General features: G+C 47.7%; 1 pseudogene; it reads left to right on the top strand.

The window, feature by feature from the left end:
- LOC135536743 (E3 ubiquitin-protein ligase SMURF1-like) overlaps positions 1–20,872 on the top strand; it is a 70,259-nt pseudogene that overhangs the window by 38,368 nt on the left and 11,019 nt on the right.

Consider the following 20,872-nt stretch of genomic DNA (forward strand, 5'->3'; position numbering starts at 1 on the left):
GGCATGGGAATCCCTGTCTACCACGTTGTTTAGCTGGGCCTGGGAAATCCCTGTCTACCACGTTGTTTAGCTGGGCATGGGAATCCCTGTCTACCACGTTGTTTAGCTGGGCATGGGAATCCCTGTCTACCACGTTGTTTAGCTGGGCATGGGAATCCTTGTCTACCACGTTGTTTGGCCAGTTAGCTGGGCATGGGAATCCCTGTCTACCACGTTGTTTAGCTGGGCATGGGAATCCCTGTCTACCACGTTGTTTAGCTGGTCATGGGAATCCCTGTCTACCACGTTGTTTAACCAGTTAGCTGGGCATGGGAGGTGGTATAGTTTAAAGTGGCTTGTGTTTAGCCAGTTAGCTGGGCATGGGAAATCCCTGTCTACCACGTTGTTTAGCCAGTTAGCTGGGCATGGGAATCCCTGTCTACCACGTTGTTTAGCCAGTTAGCTGGGCATGGGAATCCCTGTCTACCACGTTGTTTAGCCAGTTAGCTGGGCATGGAATCCCTGTCTACCACATTGTTTAGCTGGGCATGGGAATCCCTGTCTACCACGTTGTTTAGCCAGTTAGCTGGGCATGGGAATCCCTGTCTACCACGTTGTTTAGCCAGTTAGCTGGGCAAGGGAATCACTGTCTACCACGTTGTTTAGCTGGGCATGGGGATACCTGTCTACCACGTTGTTTAGCTGGGCATGGAATTCCTGTCTACCACATTGTTTAGCTGGGCATGGGGATCCCTGTCTACCACGTTGTTTAGCTGGGCATGGATATCCCTGTCTACCACGTTGTTTAGCTGGGCATGGGAATCCCTGTCTACCACGTCGTTTAGCCAGTTAGCTGGGCATGGATTCCCTGTCTACCACATTGTTTAGCTGGGCATGGGAATTCCTGTCTACCACGTTGTTTAGCTGGGCATGGAATCCCTGTCTACCACGTTGTTTAGCCAGTTAGATGGGAGGTGGTATAGTTTAAAGTGGCTTGTGTTTAGCCAGTTAGCTATTCCAGAACAACTCTTTCTAAAGGCTTTTCCATTAAACCTTCCCAATTAAATGTTAACGGCAATGTAGTCTGACCTGTAGTCTGACCCGTAGTCTGACCTGTCGTCTGACCTGTAGTCTGACCTGTCGTCTGGGCTGACCTGTAGTCTGACCTGTAGTCTGACCTGTAGTCTGACCTGTAGTCTGACCCGTAGTCTGACCCGTAGTCTGACCCGTAGTCTGACCCGTAGTCTGGGACCCGTATTGGGCTGACCTGTAGTCTGACCCGTAGTCATGACCCGTAGTCTGACCCGTGTTTAGTCTGACCCGTAGTCTGACCCGCTGGGCAGTCTGACCTGTAGTCTGACATGTCGTCTGACCTGTCGTCTGACCTGTAGTCTGACCTGTAGTCTGACCTGTAGTCTGACCTGTCGTTGTTTAGTCTGACCTGTATTCTGACCTGTCGTCTGACCTGTAGTCTGACCTGTATTCTGACCTGTATTCTGACCTGTATTCTGACCTGTCGTCTGACCTGTCGTCTGACCTGTAGTCTGACCTGTATTCTGACCCGTTTCGTCTGACCCGTAGTCTGACCAGTTAGCTCGTCTGACCACGTCGTCTGACCCGTCGTCTGACCGTTGTCGTCTGACCCGTGTTTAGTCTGACCCGTAGTCTGACCCGTAGTCTGACCCGTAGTCTGACCCGTAGTCTGACCCGTAGTCTGACCCGTAGTCTGACATGTAGTCTGACCCGTAGTCTGACCCGTAGTCTGACCCGTAGTCTGACCTGTAGTCTGACATGTATTCTGACCTGCTATTCGTCTGACCTGTCGTCTGACCTGTAGTCTGACCCGTAGTCTGACCTGTATTCTGACCTGTAGTCTGACCTGTCGTCTGACCCGTAGTCTGACCTGTATTCTGACCTGTAGTCTGACCTGTCGTCTGACCCGTAGTCTGACCCGTAGTCTGACCCGTATTCTGACCTGTAGTCTGACCTGTAGTCTGACCCGTAGTCTGACCTGTAGTCTGACATGTAGTCTGACCCGTAGTCTGACCTGTAGTCTGACCCGTAGTCTGACCTGTAGTCTGACCTGTAGTCTGACCTGTATTCTGACCTGTATTCTGACCTGTCGTCTGACCTGTCGTCTGACCTGTAGTCTGACCTGTATTCTGACCTGTAGTCTGACCTGTAGTCTGACCCTGTCGTCTGACCTGTATTCTGACCCTGTAGTCTGACCCGTAGTCTGACCTGTAGTCTGACATGTAGTCTGACCTGTAGTCTGACCCGTAGTCTGACCCGTAGTCTGACCTGTAGTCTGACCTGTAGTCTGACCTGTAGTCTGACCTGTAGTCTGACCTGTAGTCTGACCTGTCGTCTGACCTGTAGTCTGACCTGTATTCTGACCTGTAGTCTGACCTGTAGTCTGACCTGTAGTCTGACCTGTAGTCTGACCTGTCGTCTGACCCGTAGTCTGACCCGTAGTCTGACCCGTAGTCTGACCTGTATTCTGACCTGTAGTCTGACCCGTAGTCTGACCTGTAGTCTGACCTGTCGTCTGACCTGTAGTCTGACTTGTAGTCTGACCTGTATTCTGACCTGTATTCTGAGCTGTCGTCTGACCTGTCGTCTGACCTGTAGTCTGACCTGTCGTCTGACCCGTAGTCTGACCCGTAGTCTGACCCGTAGTCTGACCCGTAGTCTGACCCGTCGTCTGACCCGTCGTCTGACCCGTCGTCTGACCCGGTGTCTGACCCGTAGTCTGACCCGTAGTCTGACCCGTAGTCTGACCCGTATTCTGACCCGTAGTCTGACCCGTAGTCTGACCCGTAGTCTGACCCGTCGTCTGACCCGTCGTCTGACCTGTATTCTGACCTGTAGTCTGACCTGTAGTCTGACCTGTCGTCTGACCTGTCGTCTGACCTGTAGTCTGACCTGTCGTCTGACCTGTGAGTCTGACCTGTAGTCTGACCTGTAGTCTGACCTGTAGTCTGACCTGACTGACCTGTAGTCTGACCTGTAGTCTGACCTGTAGTCTGACCTGTAGTCTGACCTGTCGCCTGACCTGTAGTCTGACCTGTATTCTGACCTGTAGTCTGACCTGTATTCTGACCTGTAGTCTGACCTGTCGTCTGACCTGTAGTCTGACCTGTAGTCTGACCTGTCGTCTGACCTGTAGTCTGACCTGTAGTCTGACCTGTAGTCTGACCTGTTGTCTGACCTGTTGTCTGACCTGGAAGAACCATTGGATTATTTGTATGAATCACATGGGCATTTGTTGTTGTTGTGCAAACTCTGCCATCACATGCGGTACAGAAACACCACTCGTCAAACACCAGTCTCTTGATTGGTGCAGAAACACAGCAAGTCAAACACCAGTCTCTTGATTGGTGCAGAAACACCACTAGTCAAACACCAGTCTCTTGATTGGTGCAGAAACACCACTCAGTCAAACACCAGTCTCTTGATTGGTGCAGAAACACACTAGTCAAACACCAGTCTCTTGATTGGTGCAGAAACACAAAGCTAGTCAAACACCAGTCTCTTGATTGGTGCAGAAACACAGCTAGTCAAACACCAGTCTCTTGATTGGTGCAGAAACACAGCTAGTCAAACACCAGTCTCTTGATTGATTGGTGCAAAAACTTGACAGCTAGTCAAACACCAGTCTCTTGATTGGTGCAGAAACACCACTAGTCAAACACCAGTCTCTTGATTGGTGCAGAAACACAGCTCGTCAAACACCAGTCTCTTGATTGGTGCAGAAACACCACTAGTCAAACACCAGTCTCTTGATTGGTGCAGAAACACAGCTAGTCAAACACCAGTCTCTTGATTGGTGCAGAAACACCACTAGTCAAACACCAGTCTCTTGATTGGTGCAGAAACACAGCTAGTCAAACACCAGTCTCTTGATTGGTGCAGAAACACAGCTAGTCAAACACCAGTCTCTTGATTGGTGCAGAAACACAGCTAGTCAAACACCAGTCTCTTGATTGGTGCAGAAACACCATTCGTCAAACACCAGTCTCTTGATTGGTGCAGAAACACCATTCTAGTCAAACACCAGTCTCTTGATTGGTGCAGAAACACCATTAGTCAAACACCAGTCTCTTGATTGGTGCAGAAACACAGCAAGTCAAACACCAGTCTCTTGATTGGTGCAGAAACACAGCAAGTCAAACACCAGTCTCTTGATTGGTGCAGAAACACCACTAGTCAAACACCAGTCTCTTGATTGGTGCAGAAACACAGCTCGTCAAACACCAGTCTCTTGATTGGTGCAGAAACACCACTAGTCAAACACCAGTCTCTTGATTGGTGCAGAAACACCACTAGTCAAACACCAGTCTCTTGATTGGTGCAGAAACACAGCTAGTCAAACGTGTACCTGCTGAGATAACATTGTATTATGGTTATACAGGGAGTGGCTGTACCTGCTGTGGTAACGTTGTAATAACGTTGTATTATGGTTATACAGGGAGTGGCTGTACCTGCTGTGGTAACGTTGTATTATGGTTATACAGGAAGTGGCTGTACCTGTTGTGATAACGTTGTAATAACGCTTGTATTGTGGTTATACAGGGAGTGGCTGTACCTGCTGTGGTAACATTGTAATAACGTTGTATTATGGTTATACAGGGAGTGGCTGTACCTGCTGTGGTAACATTGTATTGTGGTTATACAGGGAGTGGCTGTACCTGCTGTGATAACGTTGTATTATGGTTATACAGGGAGTGGCTGTACCTGCTGTGGTAACATTGTATTATGGTTATACAGGGAGTGGCTGTACCTGCTGTGGTAATGTTGTAATAACGTTGTATTGTGGTTATACAGGGAGAGGCTGTACCTGCTGTGGTAACGTTGTAATAACGTTGTATTGTGGTTATACAGGGAGAGGCTGTACCTGCTGTGGTAACGTTGTATTGTGGTTATACAGGAAGTGGCTGTACCTGCTGTGGTAACGTTGTAATAATGTTGTATTGTGGTTATACAGGAAGTGGCTGTACCTGCTGTGGTAACGTACCTTGTAATAATGTTGTATTGTGGTTATACAGGGAGTGGCTGTACCTGCTGTGGTAACGTTGTAATAATGTTGTATTGTGGCTATACAGGGAGAGGCTGTACCTGCTGTGGTAACGTTGTAATAATGTTGTATTGTGGTTATACAGGAAGTGGCTGTACCCGCTGTGGTAACGTTGTAATAATGTTGTATTGTGGTTATACAGGGAGAGGCTGTACCTGCTGTGGTAACGTTGCATTATGGTTTTACAGGAAGTGGCTGTACCTGCTGTGGTAACGTTGTAATAACGTTGTATTGTGGTTATACAGGCAGTGGCTGTACCTGCTGTGGTAACGTTGTAATAACGTTGTATTGTGGTTATACAGGCAGTGGCTGTACCTGCTGTGGTAACGGTAATAACGTTGTATTGTGGTTATAAGGGAGTTGTATTGTGGTTATACAGTGGGAGTGGCTGTACCTGCTGTGGTAACGTTGTAATAATGTTGCATTATGGTTTTACAGGGAGTGGCTGTACCTGCTGTGGTAAGTGGCTGTACCTTGTGGTAACGTTGTATTATGGTTATACAGGGAGTGGCTGTACCTGCTGTGGTAACGTTGTATTATGGTTATACAGGGAGTGGCTGTACCTGCTGTGGTAACGTTGTAATAACGTTGTATTGTGGTTATACAGGGAGTGGCTGTACCTGCTGTGGTAACGTTGTATTATGGTTATACAGGGAGTGGCTGTACCTGCTGTGATAACGGTGTAATAACGTTGTATTGTGGTTATACAGGAAGTGGCTGTACCTGCTGTGGTAACGGTGTAATAACGTTGTATTGTGGTTATACAGGAAGTGGCTGTACCTGCTGTGGTAACATTGTATTATGGTTATACAGGGAGTGGCTGTACCTGCTGTGGTAACGTTGTATTGTGGTTATACAGGGAGTGGCTGTACCTGCTGTGGTAACGTTGTAATAACGTTGTATTGTGGTTATACAGGGAGTGGCTGTACCTGCTGTGGTAACGTTGTAATAACGTTGTATTGTGGTTATACAGGAAGTGGCTGTACCTGCTGTGGTAACATTGTATTATGGTTATACAGGAAGTGGCTGTACCTGCTGTGGTAACGTTGTAATAATGTTGTATTGTGGTCATACTGGAAGTGGCTGTACCTGCTGTGGTAACATTGTAATAACGTTGTATTGTGGTTATACAGGAAGTGGCTGTACCTGCTGTGGTAACATTGTATTATGGTTATACAGGATTGTATTATGGGTTATACAGGAAGTGGCTGTACCTGCTGTGGTAACGTTGTAATAATGTTGTATTGTGGTTATACAGGAAGTGGCTGTACCTGCTGTGGTAACGTTGTAATAACGTTGTATTGTGGTTTTACAGGAAGTGGCTGTACCTGCTGTGGTAACGTTGTAATAATGTTGTATTGTGGTTATACAGGAAGTGGCTGTACCTGCTCTGGTAACATTGTAATAACGTTGTATTGTGGTTATACAGGTAGTGGCTGTACCTGCTGTGGTAACGTTGTAATAATGTTGTATTGTGGTTATACAGGAAGTGGCTGTACCTGCTGTGGTAACATTGTAATAACGTTGTATTGTGGTTATACAGGGAGTGGCTGTACCTGCTGTGGTAACGTTGTAATAATGTTGTGTTATGGTTATACAGGGAGTGGCTGTACCTGCTGTGGTAACATTGTATTGTAGTTATACAGGGAGTGGCTGTACCTGCTGTGGTAACGTTGTAATAATGTTGTATTGTGGTTATACAGGGAGAGGCTGTACCTGCTGTGGTAACGTTGTAATAACGTTGTATTGTGGTTATACAGGGAGTGGCTGTACCTGCTGTGGTAACGTTGTAATAACGTTGTATTGTGGTTATACAGGGAGTGGTTGTACCTGCTGTGCCATGAGATGTTGAACCCGTACTACGGCCTGTTCCAGTACTCAACAGACAACATTTACACACTACAGATCAACCCCGACTCCTCTATAAACCCTGTGAGTACACACACTACAGATCAACCCTGTGAGTACACACACACTACAGATCAACCCTGTGAGTACACACACACTACAGATCAACCCTGTGAGTACACACACACTACAGATCAACCCTGTGAGTACACACACACTACAGATCAACCCTGTGAGTACACACACACTACAGATCAACCCTGTGAGTACACACACACTACAGATCAACCCTGTGAGTACACACACACTACAGATCAACCCTGTGAGTACACAGACACACTACAGATCAACCCTGTGAGTACACACACACTACAGATCAACCCTGTGAGTACACACACACTACAGATCAACCCTGTGAGATCAACACACACACTACAGATCAACCCTGTGAGTACACACACACTACAGATCAACCCTGTGAGTACACACACACTACAGATCAACCCTGTGAGTACACACACACTACAGATCAACCCTGTGAGTACACACACACTACAGATCAACCCTGTGAGTACTGATGATGATGACGGTGTGTGTATAGGACCACACTATTTCCAGATCGTGTGATGGGCCTGGCAGTGTTGAGTCACTATATCAACGGAGGCTTCACTACAGCAGCTGCTGGGGAAACCTATTATGCTACAAGACCTGAGTATCCTGAATGATGGATGTACCACACACTAGGAATTACACTAGCTTTACTGACCCTGGACTAGACACCTGGATACTGTGAGTAACACACACTTTCCACTGATTGTGGAGTCTGGTCTGGATGGGCCTGGCAGTGAATTCCATAGTCACTATATCAAGTCGGAGGCTTCACACCTAGGAATTACACCTTTACTGATCCAAGCAGCTGCTGGTACCACACACTAGGAATTACACTAGCTTTACTGATCCTGACTAGACAAGACCTGGAGACTAGACACTGATCCTGCTTTACTGATCCTGGACTAGACAAGAGTCTGGTCTGGATACCGTGAGTACCACACACTAGGAATTACACTAGCTTTGACTGACCCTGGACTAGTAATTACACTAGCTTTACTGATCCTCTGTCTGGATACTGTGAGTACCAGACACTAGTAATTACACTAGCTTTACTGATCCTGGACTATACAAGCATCTTTATACTGTGAGTACCACACACTAGTAATTACACTAGCCTTACTGACCCTGGACTAGACACAAGTCTGGTCTGGATACTGTGAGTACCACACACACACACTAGTAATTACTCTAGCTTTACTGACCCTGGACTAGACACAAGTCTGGTCTGGATACCGTGAGTACCACACACTAGTAATTAGACTAGCTTTACTGATCCTGGACTATACAAGCGTCTGGATACTGTGAGTACCACACACTAGTAATTACACTAGCTTTACTGAACCTGGACTAGACACAAGTCTGGTCTGGATACTGTGAGTACCAGACACTAGTAATTACACTAGCTTTACTGACCCTGCCTTACTGACTAGACAAGAGTCTGGTCTGGATACTGTGAGTACCACACACTAGTAATTACACTAGCTTTACTGATCCTGGACTAGACAAGAGTCTGGTCTGGATACTGTGAGTACCACACACTAGTAATTACACTAGCTTTACTGACCCTGGACTAGACACGAGTCTGGTCTGGATACTGTGAGTACCAGACACTAGTAATTACTCTAGCTTTACTGACCCTGGACTAGACACGAGTCTGGTCTGGATACTGTGAGTACCAGACACTAGTAATTACACTAGCTTTACTGACCCTGGACTAGACAAGCGTCTGGATACTGTGAGTACCACACACTAGGAATTACACTAGCTTTACTGATCCTGGACTAGACAAGCGTCTGGATACTGTGAGTACCACACACTAGTAATTAGACTAGCCTTACTGATCCTGGACTAGACATGAGTACCACACACTAGGAATTACACTAGCTTTGTGCCAGCAGTGTCTCTCCATTTCTGGCTATTACAATGTTGTGCGTGTGTGTGTGTGCGTGTGTGTGTGTGTGTGTGTGTGTGTGTAGGGAGAATGACATCTCGTCGGTTCTAGATCATACGTTCTGCGTGGAACACAGTGCCTTCGGGAAGTTCCTTCAACATGAGCTGAAACCCAACGGTCAGAACCTCCCGGTAACCGAGGACAACAAGAAGGAGTACGTGAAGCTTTATGTCACCTGGAGGTTTATGAGGGGCATCGAGGCTCAGTTCTTAGCTCTGCAGAAAGGATTCAGCCAACTGATTCCTCAACACCTCCTCAAACCATTTGACCACAAGGAGCTGGAGGTACCTGTCTGTTGTACCTGTCTGTTGTACCTGTCTGTTGTACCTGTCTGTTGTACCTGTCTGTTGTACCTGTCTGTTGTACCTGTCTGTTGTACCTGTCTGTCTGTTGTACCTGTCTGTTATACCTGTCTGTCTGTTGTACCTGTCTGTCTGTTGTACCTGTCTGTCTGTTATACCTGTCTGTCTGTTGTACCTGTCTGTTGTACCTGTCTGTTGTACCTGTCTGTTGTACCTGTCTGTCTGTTGTACCTGTCTGTTTGTCTGTTGTACCAGTCTGTCTGTTGTACCTGTCTGTTGTACCTGTCTGTTGTACCTGTCTGTTGTACCTGTCTGTCTGTTGTACCTGTCTGTTATACCTGTCTGTCTGTTGTACCTGTCTGTCTGTTGTACCTGTCTGTCTGTTATACCTGTCTGTCTGTTGTACCTGTCTGTTGTACCTGTCTGTTGTACCTGTCTGTCTGTTGTACCTGTCTGTCTGTTATACCTGTCTGTCTGTTGTACCTGTCTGTTGTACCTGTCTGTTGTACCTGTCTGTTGTACCTGTCTGTCTGTTGTACCTGTCTGTTATACCAGTCTGTCTGTTGTACCTGTCTGTTGTACCTGTCTGTTGTACCTGTCTGTTGTACCTGTCTGTTGTACCTGTCTGTTATACCTGTCTGTCTGTTGTACCTGTCTGTCTGTTGTACCTGTCTGTCTGTTGTACCTGTCTGTCTGTTGTACCTGTCTGTCTGTTATACCTGTCTGTCTGTTGTACCTGTCTGTTGTACCTGTCTGTCTGTTGTACCTGTCTGTTGTACCTGTCTGTCTGTTGTACCTGTCTGTCTGTTGTACCTGTCTGTCTGTTGTACCTGTCTGTCTGTTGTACCTGTCTGTTGTACCTGTCTGTTGTACCTGTCTGTTGTACCTGTCTGTTGTACCTGTCTGTCTGTTGTACCTGTCTGTCTGTTGTATCTGTCTGTTGTATCTGTCTGTTGTACCTGTCTGTCTGTTGTACCTGTCTGTCTGTTGTACCTGTCTGTCTGTTGTACCTGTCTGTCTGTTGTACCTGTCTGTCTGTTGTACCTGTCTGTCTGTTGTACCTGTCTGTCTGTTATACCTGTCTGTCTGTTGTACCTGTCTGTTGTACCTCTCTGTCTGTTGTACCTCTCTGTCTGTTGTACCTGTCTGTTGTACCTGTCTGTTGTACCTGTCTGTCTGTTGTACCTGTCTGTCTGTCTGTCTGTCTGTCTGTTATACCTGTCTGTCTGTTGTACCTGTCTGTTGTACCTGTCTGTCTGTCTGTTATACCTGTCTGTCTGTTGTACCTGTCTGTTGTACCTGTCTGTCTATTGTACCTGTCTGTTGTACCTCTCTGTCTGTTGTATCTGTCTGTCTGTTGTATCTGTCTGTTGTACCTGTCTGTTGTACCTGTCTGTTGTATCGGTCTGTCTGTTGTATCTGTCTGTTGTACCTGTCTGTCTGTTGTACCTGTCTGTCTGTTGTACCTGTTTGTCTGTTGTACCTGTCTGTCTGTTGTACCTGTCTGTTATGTCTGTCTGTTGTACCTGTCTGTCTGTCTGTTGTACCTGTCTGTTGTACCTGTCTGTTGTACCTGTCTGTCTGTCTGTTATACCTGTCTGTCTGTTGTACCTGTCTATTGTACCTGTCTGTTGTACCTGTCTGTTGTACCTCTCTGTCTGTTGTATCTGTCTGTTGTATCTGTCTGTTGTATCTGTCTGTTGTACCTGTCTGTTGTACCTGTCTGTTGTATCGGTCTGTCTGTTGTATCTGTCTGTTGTACCTGTCTGTCTGTTGTACCTGTCTGTCTGTTGTACCTGTCTGTCTGTTGTACCTGTCTGTCTGTTGTACCTGTCTGTTATGTCTGTTGTGTCTGTCTGTTATGTCTGTCTGTTATACCTGTTTGCCTGGCTGTCTGTCTGTTACAGTTGAAGTCAGAAGTTTACATACACCTTCGCCAGATACATTTAAACTCAGTTTTTCACCATTCCTGACATTTAATCCTGTCTTTCGTCAGTTAGGATCACCACTTTATTTTAAGAATGTGAAATGTCAGAAAATAGTAGAGAATATTTATTTCAGCTTTTATTTCTTTCATCACATTCCCAGTGGGTCAGAAGTTTACATTCACTCAATTAGTATCTGGTAGCATTGCCTTTAAATTGTTTAACTTGGGTCAAACGTTTCGGGTAGCCTTCCACAAGCTTCCCACAATAAGTTGGGTGAATTTTGGCCCATTCCTCCTGACAGAGCAGGTGTAACTGAGTCAGGTTTGTAGGCCTCTTTGCTCGCACACGCTTTTTCAGTTCTGCCCACAAATTTTCTTCTGGATTGAGGTCAGGACTTTGTGATGGCCACTCCAATACCTTGACTTTGTTGTCCTTAAGCAGTTTTGGAAGTATGCTTGGGGTCATTGTCCATTTGGACAATACTAGCGTACTATTGTTTGTACAGATGAACGTAGTACCTTCAGGGGTTTGGAAATTGCTCCCAAGGATGAACCAGACTTGTGGAGGTCTACAATTTATTTTCTGAGGTCTTGGCTGATTCCTTTTGATTTTCCCATGATGTCAAGCAAAGAGGCACTGAGTTTGAAGGTAGGCCTTGAAATATTTCCACAGGTACACCTCCAATTGACTCAAATTATGTCAATTAGCCAGAAGCTTCTAAAGCCATGACATAATTTTCTGGAATTTTCCAAGATGTTTAAAGGCACAGTCAATTTAGTGTATGTAAACTTCTGACCCACTGGAATTGTGATACAATGAATTATAAGTGAAATAATCTGTCTGTAAACAATTGTTGGAAAAATTACTTGTGTCAAGCACAAAGTTGATGTCCTAACCGACTTGCCAAAACTATAGTTTGTTAACAAGAAATGTGTGGGGTTGAAAAACAAGTTTTAATGAATCCAACCTAAGTGTATGTAAACTTCCAACTTCATCTGTATACCTGTCTGTCTGTTTTGCCTTTCTGGCTGGCTGGCTGGCTGGCTGGCTATTCTGGCTGTCTCTCTCTCTCTAATTGATAATCGGAGGCCTGTCTAACTCTCTCTCCTGTCTCTCTCTCTCTAGTTGATCATCTGAGGCCTGTCTAACTTTCTCCCTGTCTCTCTCTCCCTAGTTGATCATTTGAGGCCTGTCTAACTCTCTCCCTGTCTCTCTCTCCCTAGTTGATAATCTGAGGCCTGTCTACCTGTCTCTCTCTAATTGATAATCGGAGGCCTCTCTCTCTCTCTAATTGATAATCGGAGGCCTGTCTCTCTCTCTAATTGATAATCTGAGGCCGGTCTCCCTCTCTCTCTAATTGATAATCGGAGGCCTGTCTCTCTCTAATTGATCATCGGAGGCCTGTCTCCCTGTCTCTCTCTCTCTAGTTGATAATCTGAGGCCTGTCTAACTCTCTCCCTGTCTCTCTCTCTAGTTGATAATCAGAGGCCTGTCTCCCTGTCTCTCTCTCCCTAGTTGATAATCTGAGGCCTGTCTAACTCTAGTGTATAATCTGAGGCCTGTCTCCTCTCTCTAGTTGATAATCGGAGGCCTGTCTCTGTCTCTCTAGTGTATAATCTGAGGCCTGTCTCCCTGTCTCTCCCTAGTGTATAATCTGAGGCCTGTCTCCCTGTCTCTCCCTAGTGTATAATCTGAGGCCTGTCTCCCTGTCTCTCCCTAGTGTATAATCGGAGGCCTGTCTCCCTGTCTCTCCCTAGTGTATAATCGGAGGCCTGTCTCTAGTGTATAATCGGAGGCCTGTCTCCCCTAGTGTATAATCGGAGGCCTGTCTCCCTGTCTCTCCCTAGTGTATAATCGGAGGCCTGTCTCCCTGTCTCTCCCTAGTGTATAATCGGAGGCCTGTCTCCCTGTCTCTCTCTAGTGTATAATCGGAGGCCTGTCTCTCCCTAGTGTATAATCGGAGGCCTGTCTCTCTCTAGTGTATAATCGGAGGCCTGTCTCCCTAGTGTATAATCCTGTCTCTCTCTAGTGTATAATCGGAGGCCTGTCTCCCTGTCTCTCTCTAGTGTATAATCGGAGGCCTGTCTCCCTGTCTCTCTCTAGTTGATAATCGGAGGCCTGTCTCCCTGTCTCTCTCTAGTGATAATATAATCTGAGGCCTGTCTCCCTGTCTCTCCCTAGTGTATAATCGGAGGCCTGTCTCCCTGTCTCTCTCTAGTGTATAATCGGAGGCCTGTCTCCCTGTCTCTCTCTAGTGTATAATCTGAGGCCTGTCTCCCTGTCTCTTCCTAGTGTATAATCGGAGGCCTGTCTCCCTGTCTCCCCCTAGGGTATAATCGGAGGCCTGTCTCCCTGTCTCTCCCTAGTGTATAATCGGAGGCCTGTCTCCCTGTGTCTCCCTAGTGTATAATCGGAGGCCTGTCTCCCTGTCTCTCCCTAGTGTATAATCGGAGGCCTGTCTCTCCCTAGTGTATAATCGGAGGCCTGTCTCTCCCTAGTGTATAATCGGAGGCCTGTCTCGGAGGCCTGTCTCTCCCTAGTGTATAATCGGAGGCCTGTCTCTCCCTAGTGTATAATCGGAGGCCTGTCTCCCTGTCTCTCCCTAGTGTATAATCGGAGGCCTGTCTCCCTGTCTCTCTCTAGTGTATAATCGGAGGCCTGTCTCCCTGTCTCTCTCTAGTGTATAATCGGAGGCCTGTCTCCCTGTCTCTCCTAGTGTATAATCGGAGGCCTGTCTCCCTGTCTCTCCCTAGTGTATAATCGGAGGCCTGTCTCTCTCTAGTGTATAATCGGAGGCCTGTCTCCCTGTCTCTCCCTAGTGTATAATCGGAGGCCTGTCTCTCCCGGAGTGTCTCCCTAGTGTATAATCGGAGGCCTGTCTCTCCCTAGTGTATAATCGGAGGCCTGTCTCTCCCTAGTGTATAATCGGAGGCCTGTCTCCTGTCTCTCCCTAGTGTATAATCGGAGGCCTGTCTCTCCCTAGTGTATAATCGGAGGCCTGTCTCCCTGTCTCTCCCTAGTGTATAATCGGAGGCCTGTGTTTAATCGGAGGCCTGTCTCCCTAGTGTATAATCGGAGGCCTGTCTCTCCCTAGTGTATAATCGGAGGCCTGTCTCCCTAGTGTATAATCGGAGGCCTGTCTCCCTAGTGTATAATCGGAGGCCTGTCTAGTGTATAATCGGAGGCCTGTCTCTCCCTAGTGTATAATCGGAGGCCTGTCTCTCTAGTGTTTAATCGGAGGCCTGTCTCTCTCTCTAGTGTTTAATCGGAGGCCTGTCTCCCTGTCTCTCTCTAGTGTATAATCGGAGGCCTGTCTCGGAGGCCTGTCTCTCTCTAGTGTATAATCGGAGGCCTGTCTCTCTCCCTAGTGTATAATCGGAGGCCTGTCTCTCCCTAGTGTATAATCGGAGGCCTGTCTCCCTAGTGTCTCTCCCTAGTGTATAATCGGAGGGCCTGTCTCTCCCTAGTGTATAATCTGAGGCCTGTCTCTCTCCCTAGTGTATAATCTCTCTCCCTAGTGTGTATAATCGGAGGCCTGTCTCTCCCTAGTGTATAATCGGAGGCCTGTCTCCCTGTCTCTCCCTAGTGTATAATCGGAGGCCTGTCTCTCCTAGTGTATAATCGGAGGCCTGTCTCCCTGTCTCTCCCTAGTGTATAATCGGAGGCCTGTCTCTCTCTAGTGTATAATCGGAGGCCTGTCTCTCTAGTGTATAATCGGAGGCCTGTCTGCCTGTCTCTCCCTAGTGTATAATCGGAGGCCTGTCTCCCTGTCTGTCTCTCCCTAGTGTATAATCGGAGGCCTGTCTCCCTGTCTCTCTCTAGTGTATAATCGGAGGCCTGTCTCCCTGTCTCTCCCTAGTGTATAATCTGAGGCCTGTCTCCCTGTCTCTCCCTAGTGTATAATCGGAGGCCTGTCTCTCTCTAGTGTATAATCGGAGGCCTGTCTCTCCCTAGTGTATAATCGGAGGCCTGTCTCTCCCTAGTGTTTAATCGGAGGCCTGTCTCTCTCTAGTGTTTAATCGGAGGCCTGTCTCTCCCTAGTGTATAATCGGAGGCCTGTCTCTCCCTAGTGTATAATCGGAGGCCTGTCTCCCTGTCTCTCCCTAGTGTATAATCGGAGGCCTGTCTCTCCCTAGTGTATAATCGGAGGCCTGTCTCCCTTTCTCTCTCTAGTGTGTAATCGGAGGCCTGTCTCTTCCTAGTGTATAATCGGAGGCCTGTCTCTCTCTAGTAAATAATCAGAGGCCCGTCTCCCTGTCTTTCCCTAGTGTATAATCTGAGGCCTGTCTCCCTGTCTCTCCCTAGTGTATAATCGGAGGCCTGTCTCCCTGTCTCTCCCTAGTGTATAATCGGAGGCCTGTCTCTCCCTAGTGTATAATCGAGGCCTGTCTCCCTGTCTCTCTCTAGTGTATAATCGGAGGCCTGTCTCTCTCTAGTGTATAATCGGAGGCCTGTCTCTCCCTAGTGTATAATCGGAGGCCTGTCTCTCCCTAGTGTATAATCGGAGGCCTGTCTCTCCCTAGTGTATAATCGGAGGCCTGTCTCTCTCTAGTGTATAATCGGAGGCCTGTCTCCCTAGTGTATAATCGGAGGCCTGTCTCTCGGAGGCCTGTCTCCTCTAGTGTATAATCGGAGGCCTGTCTCTCGGAGGCCTGTCTCCTGTCTCTAGTGTATAATCGGAGGCCTGTCTCCCTGTCTCCCTCTCTCTAGTGTATAATCGGAGGCCTGTCTCTCCCTAGTGTATAATCGGAGGCCTGTCTCTCCCTAGTGTATAATCGGAGGCCTGTCTCTCTCTAGTGTATAATCGGAGGCCTGTCTCTCCCTAGTGTATAATCGGAGGCCTGTCTCCCTGTCTCTCTCTAGTGTATAATCGGAGGCCTGTCTCTCTCCCTAGTGTATAATCGGAGGCCTGTCTCCCTCTCTCTCCCTAGTGTATAATCGGAGGGCCTGTCTCCCTGTCTCTCCCTAGTGTTTAATCGGAGGCCTGTCTCTCTCTAGTGTATAATCGGAGGCCTGTCTCCCTGTCTCTCCCTAGTGTATAATCGGAGGCCTGTCTCCCTGTCTCTCCCTAGTGTATAATCGGAGGCCTGTCTCCTCCTCCCTAGTGTATAATCGGAGGCCTGTCTCCCTGTCTCTCCCTAGTGTATAATCGGAGGCCTGTCTCTCCTAGTGTATAATCTGTCTCTCTCCCTAGTGTATAATCGGAGGCCTGTCTCTCTCCCTAGTGTATAATCGGAGGCCTGTCTCCTGTCTCTCCCTAGTGTATAATCTGAGGCCTGTCTCCTGTCTCTCCCTAGTGTATAATCGGAGGCCTGTCTCTAGTGTATAATCGGAGGCCTGTCTCTCCCTAGTGTATAATCGGAGGCCTGTCTCTCCCTAGTGTATAATCGGAGGCCTGTCTCCCTGTCTCTCCTAGTGTATAATCGGAGGCCTGTCTCCCTGTCTCTCCCTAGTGTATAATCGGAGGCCTGTCTCCCTCTAGTGTCTCTCCCTAGTGTATAATCGGAGGCCTGTCTCTCCCTAGTGTATAATCGGAGGCCTGTCTCCCTGTCTCTCCCTAGTGTATAATCGGAGGCCTGTCTCTCCTAGTGTATAATCGGAGGCCTGTCTCTCTCTAGTGTATAATCGGAGGCCTGTCTCTCCCTAGTGTATAATCGGAGGCCTGTCTCTCCCTAGTGTATAATCGGAGGCCTGTCTCTCCCTAGTGTATAATCGGAGGCCTGTCTCCTGTCTCTCTCCCTAGTGTATAATCGGAGGCCTGTCTCTCTCTAGTGTATAATCGGAGGCCTGTCTCGCTCTAGTCTCGGAGGCCTGTCTCTAGTGTATAATCGGAGGCCTGTCTCTCTCCTAGTGTATAATCGGAGGCCTGTCTCTCTCTAGTGTATAATCGGAGGCCTGTCTCTCCCTAGTGTATAATCGGAGGCCTGTCTCTCCCTAGTGTATAATCGGAGGCCTGTCTCTCCCTAGTGTATAATCGGAGGCCTGTCTCTCCCTAGTGTATAATCGGAGGCCTGTCTCTCTCTAGTGTATAATCGGAGGCCTGTCTCTCTCTCCCTAGTGTATAATCGGAGGCCTGTCTCTCCCTAGTGTATAATCGGAGGCCTGTCTCTCTCTAGTGTATAATCGGAGGCCTGTCTCCCTGTCTCTCCTAGTGTATAATCGGAGGGTCCTGTCTCTCCCTAGTGTATAATCGGAGGCCTGTCTCTCTCTAGTGTATAATCGGAGGCCTGTCTCCCTAGTGTATAATCTCTCCCTAGTGTATAATCGGAGGCCTGTCTCCCTGTCTCTCCCTAGTGTATAATCGGAGGCCTGTCTCCCTGTCTCTCCCTAGTGTATAATCGGAGGCCTGTCTAGTGTATAATCTGAGGCCTGTCTCTCTCTAGTGTATAATCGGAGGCCTGTCTCTCCCTAGTGTATAATCGGAGGCCTGTCTCTCCCTAGTGTATAATCGGAGGCCTGTCTAGTGTATAATCGGAGGCCTGTCTCTCTCTAGTGTATAATCGGAGGCCTGCCTAGTGTATAATCGGAGGCCTGTCTCTCCCTAGTGTATAATCGGAGGCCTGTCTCCCTGTCTCCCCCTAGTGTATAATCGGAGGCCTGTCTCCCTGTCTCTCTCTAGTGTATAATCGGAGGCCTGTCTCTCCCTCAGAGGCCTGTCTCTCCCTAGTGTATAATCGGAGGCCTGTCTTCCTGTCTCTCCCTAGTGTATAATCGGAGGCCTGTCTCTCCCTAGTGTATAATCGGAGGCCTGTCTCTCCCTAGTGTATAATCGGAGGCCTGTCTCTCCCTAGTGTATAATCGGAGGCCTGTCTCTCTCTAGTGTATAATCGGAGGCCTGTCTCTCCCTAGTGTATAATCGGAGGCCTGTCTCCCTGTCTCTCTCCCTAGTGTATAATCGGAGGGCCTGTCTCCCTAGTGTATAATCTCTCTCTAGTGTATAATCGGAGGCCTGTCTCCCTGTCTCTCCCTAGTGTATAATCGGAGGCCTGTCTCTAGTGTATAATCGGAGGCCTGTCTCTAGTAGTGTATAATCGGAGGCCTGTCTAGTGTATAATCTGAGGCCTGTCTCTCCCTAGTGTATAATCGGAGGCCTGTCTCTCTCTAGTGTATAATCGGAGGCCTGTCTCCCTAGTGTATAATCTCTCTCTAGTGTATAATCGGAGGCCTGTCTCTCTCTCTAGTGTATAATCTGAGGCCTGTCTCCCTGTCTCTCGCTAGTGTATAATCGGAGGCCTGTCTCCCTGTCTCTCCCTAGTGTATAATCGGAGGCCTGTCTCTCTCTAGTGTATAATCTGAGGCCTGTCTCCCTGTCTCTCCCTAGTGTATAATCGGAGGCCTGTCTCTCCCTAGTGTATAATCGGAGGCCTGTCTCTCTCCCTAGTGTATAATCGGAGGCCTGTCTCTCTCTAGTGTATAATCTGAGGCCTGTCTCCCTGTCTCTCCCTAGTGTATAATCGGAGGCCTGTCTCCCTGTCTCTCTCTAGTGTATAATCGGAGGCCTGTCTCTCTCTAGTGTATAATCTGAGGCCTGTCTCCCTGTCTCTCGCTAGTGTATAATCGGAGGCCTGTCTCCCTGTCTCTCCCTAGTGTATAATCGGAGGCCTGTCTCTCTCTAGTGTATAATCTGAGGCCTGTCTCGGAGGCCTGTCTCTCCCTAGTGTATAATCGGAGGCCTGTCTCCCTAGTGTATAATCGGAGGCCTGTCTCTCTCTAGTGTATAATCGGAGGCCTGTCTCTCTCTAGTGTATAATCGGAGGCCTGTCTCCCTGTCTCTCGGAGGCCTAGTGTATAATCGGAGGCCTGTCTCCCTAGTGTATAATCGGAGGCCTGTCTCTCTAGTGTATAATCGGAGGCCTGTCTCTCTCTAGTGTATAATCGGAGGCCTGTCTCCCTGTCTCTCCTAGTGTATAATCGGAGGCCTGTCTCTCCCTAGTGTATAATCGGAGGCCTGTCTCCCTCCCTAGTGTATAATCGGAGGCCTGTCTCTCTCCCTAGTGTATAATCGGAGGCCTGTCTCTCTCTAGTGTATAATCGGAGGCCTGTCTCTCCCTAGTGTATAATCGGAGGCCTGTCTCCCTAGTGTATAATCGGAGGCCTGTCTCTCCCTAGTGTATAATCGGAGGCCTGTCTCTCCCTGTTTAATCGGAGGCCTCTCCCTAGTGTATAATCGGAGGCCTGTCCCTAGTGTTTAATCGGAGGCCTGTCTCTCCCTAGTGTATAATCGGAGGCCTGTCTCTCCCTAGTGTTTAATCGGAGGCCTGTCTCTCCCTAGTGTATAATCGGAGGCCTGTCTCTCCCTAGTGTTTAATCGGAGGCCTGTCTCTCTCTAGTGTATAATCGGAGGCCTGTCTCTCTCTAGTGTATAATCGGAGGCCTGTCTCTCCCTAGTGTATAATCGGAGGCCTGTCTCTCCCTAGTGTATAATCGGAGGCCTGTCTCTCCCTAGTGTATAATCGGAGGCCTGTCTCCTGTCTCTCTAGTGTTTAATCGGAGGCCTGTCTCTCCCTAGTGTTTAATCGGAGGCCTGTCTCCCTGTCTCTCTCTAGTGTATAATCGGAGGCCTGTCTCTCCCTAGTGTATAATCGGAGGCCTGTCTCTCCCTAGTGTATAATCGGAGGCCTGTCTCTCCCTAGTGTATAATCGGAGGCCTGTCTCTCTCTAGTGTATAATCGGAGGCCTGTCTCCCTGTCTCTCTCTAGTGTATAATCGGAGGCCTGTCTCCCTGTCTCTCTCTAGTGTATAATCGGAGGCCTGTCTCTCTCTAGTGTATAATCGGAGGCCTGTCTCCCTGTCTCTCTCTAGTGTATAATCGGAGGCCTGTCTCCCTGTCTCTCTCTAGTTGATAATCGGAGGCCTGGGGAAGATAGACCTAGCAGATTGGAAGTCTAACACCCGTTTGAAGCACTGCGCTGTAGACAGTAATGTGGTTTGCTGGTTCTGGGAGGCTGTAGAGAGCTTCACTGAGGAGAGGAGAGGACGACTACTGCAGTTTGTTACCGGTTCTACCAGAGTTCCACTACAGGGATTCAAGGCACTACAGGGTGGGTCGCACGCACACCCCACATCACTATTAAAAAGAACAGCTATAACTAGAACAGTTGATGTTGGTGTTCTAGAACAGTGATAACTAGAATGTGTTGTACATCAGTGATGTTGGTGTTCTAGAACAGTGATAACTAGAATGTGTTGTACATCAGTAATGTTGGTGTTCTAGAACAGTGATAACTAGAATGTGTTCTAGAACAGTGATGTTGGTGTTCTAGAACAGTGATAACTAGAATGTGTTCTAGAACGGTGATAACTAGAATGTTGTACATCAGTAAAGTTTGTTCTAGAACAGTGCTAACTAGAATATGTTCTAGAACAGTGATGTTGGTGTTCTAGAACAGTGTTAACTAGAATGTGTTCTAGAACAGTGATAACTAGAATGTGTGTGTGTGTTCTGGAACAGTGATAACTAGAATGTTTTGTTCATCAGTGATGTTGCTGTTCTAGAACAGTGATAACCAGAATGTGTTGTACATCAGCAATGTTGGTGTTCTAGAACAGTGATAACTAGAATGTGTTCTAGAACAATGAGAACTAGAATGTGTTCTAGAACAATGATAACTACAATGTGTTGTACATCAGTAATGTTGGTGTTCTAGAACAGTGATAACTAGAATGTTTTGTTCAT

This window comes from Oncorhynchus masou, unplaced genomic scaffold (genome assembly GCF_036934945.1).
Source record: "Oncorhynchus masou masou isolate Uvic2021 unplaced genomic scaffold, UVic_Omas_1.1 unplaced_scaffold_659, whole genome shotgun sequence".
NCBI lineage: Eukaryota > Metazoa > Chordata > Actinopteri > Salmoniformes > Salmonidae > Oncorhynchus > Oncorhynchus masou.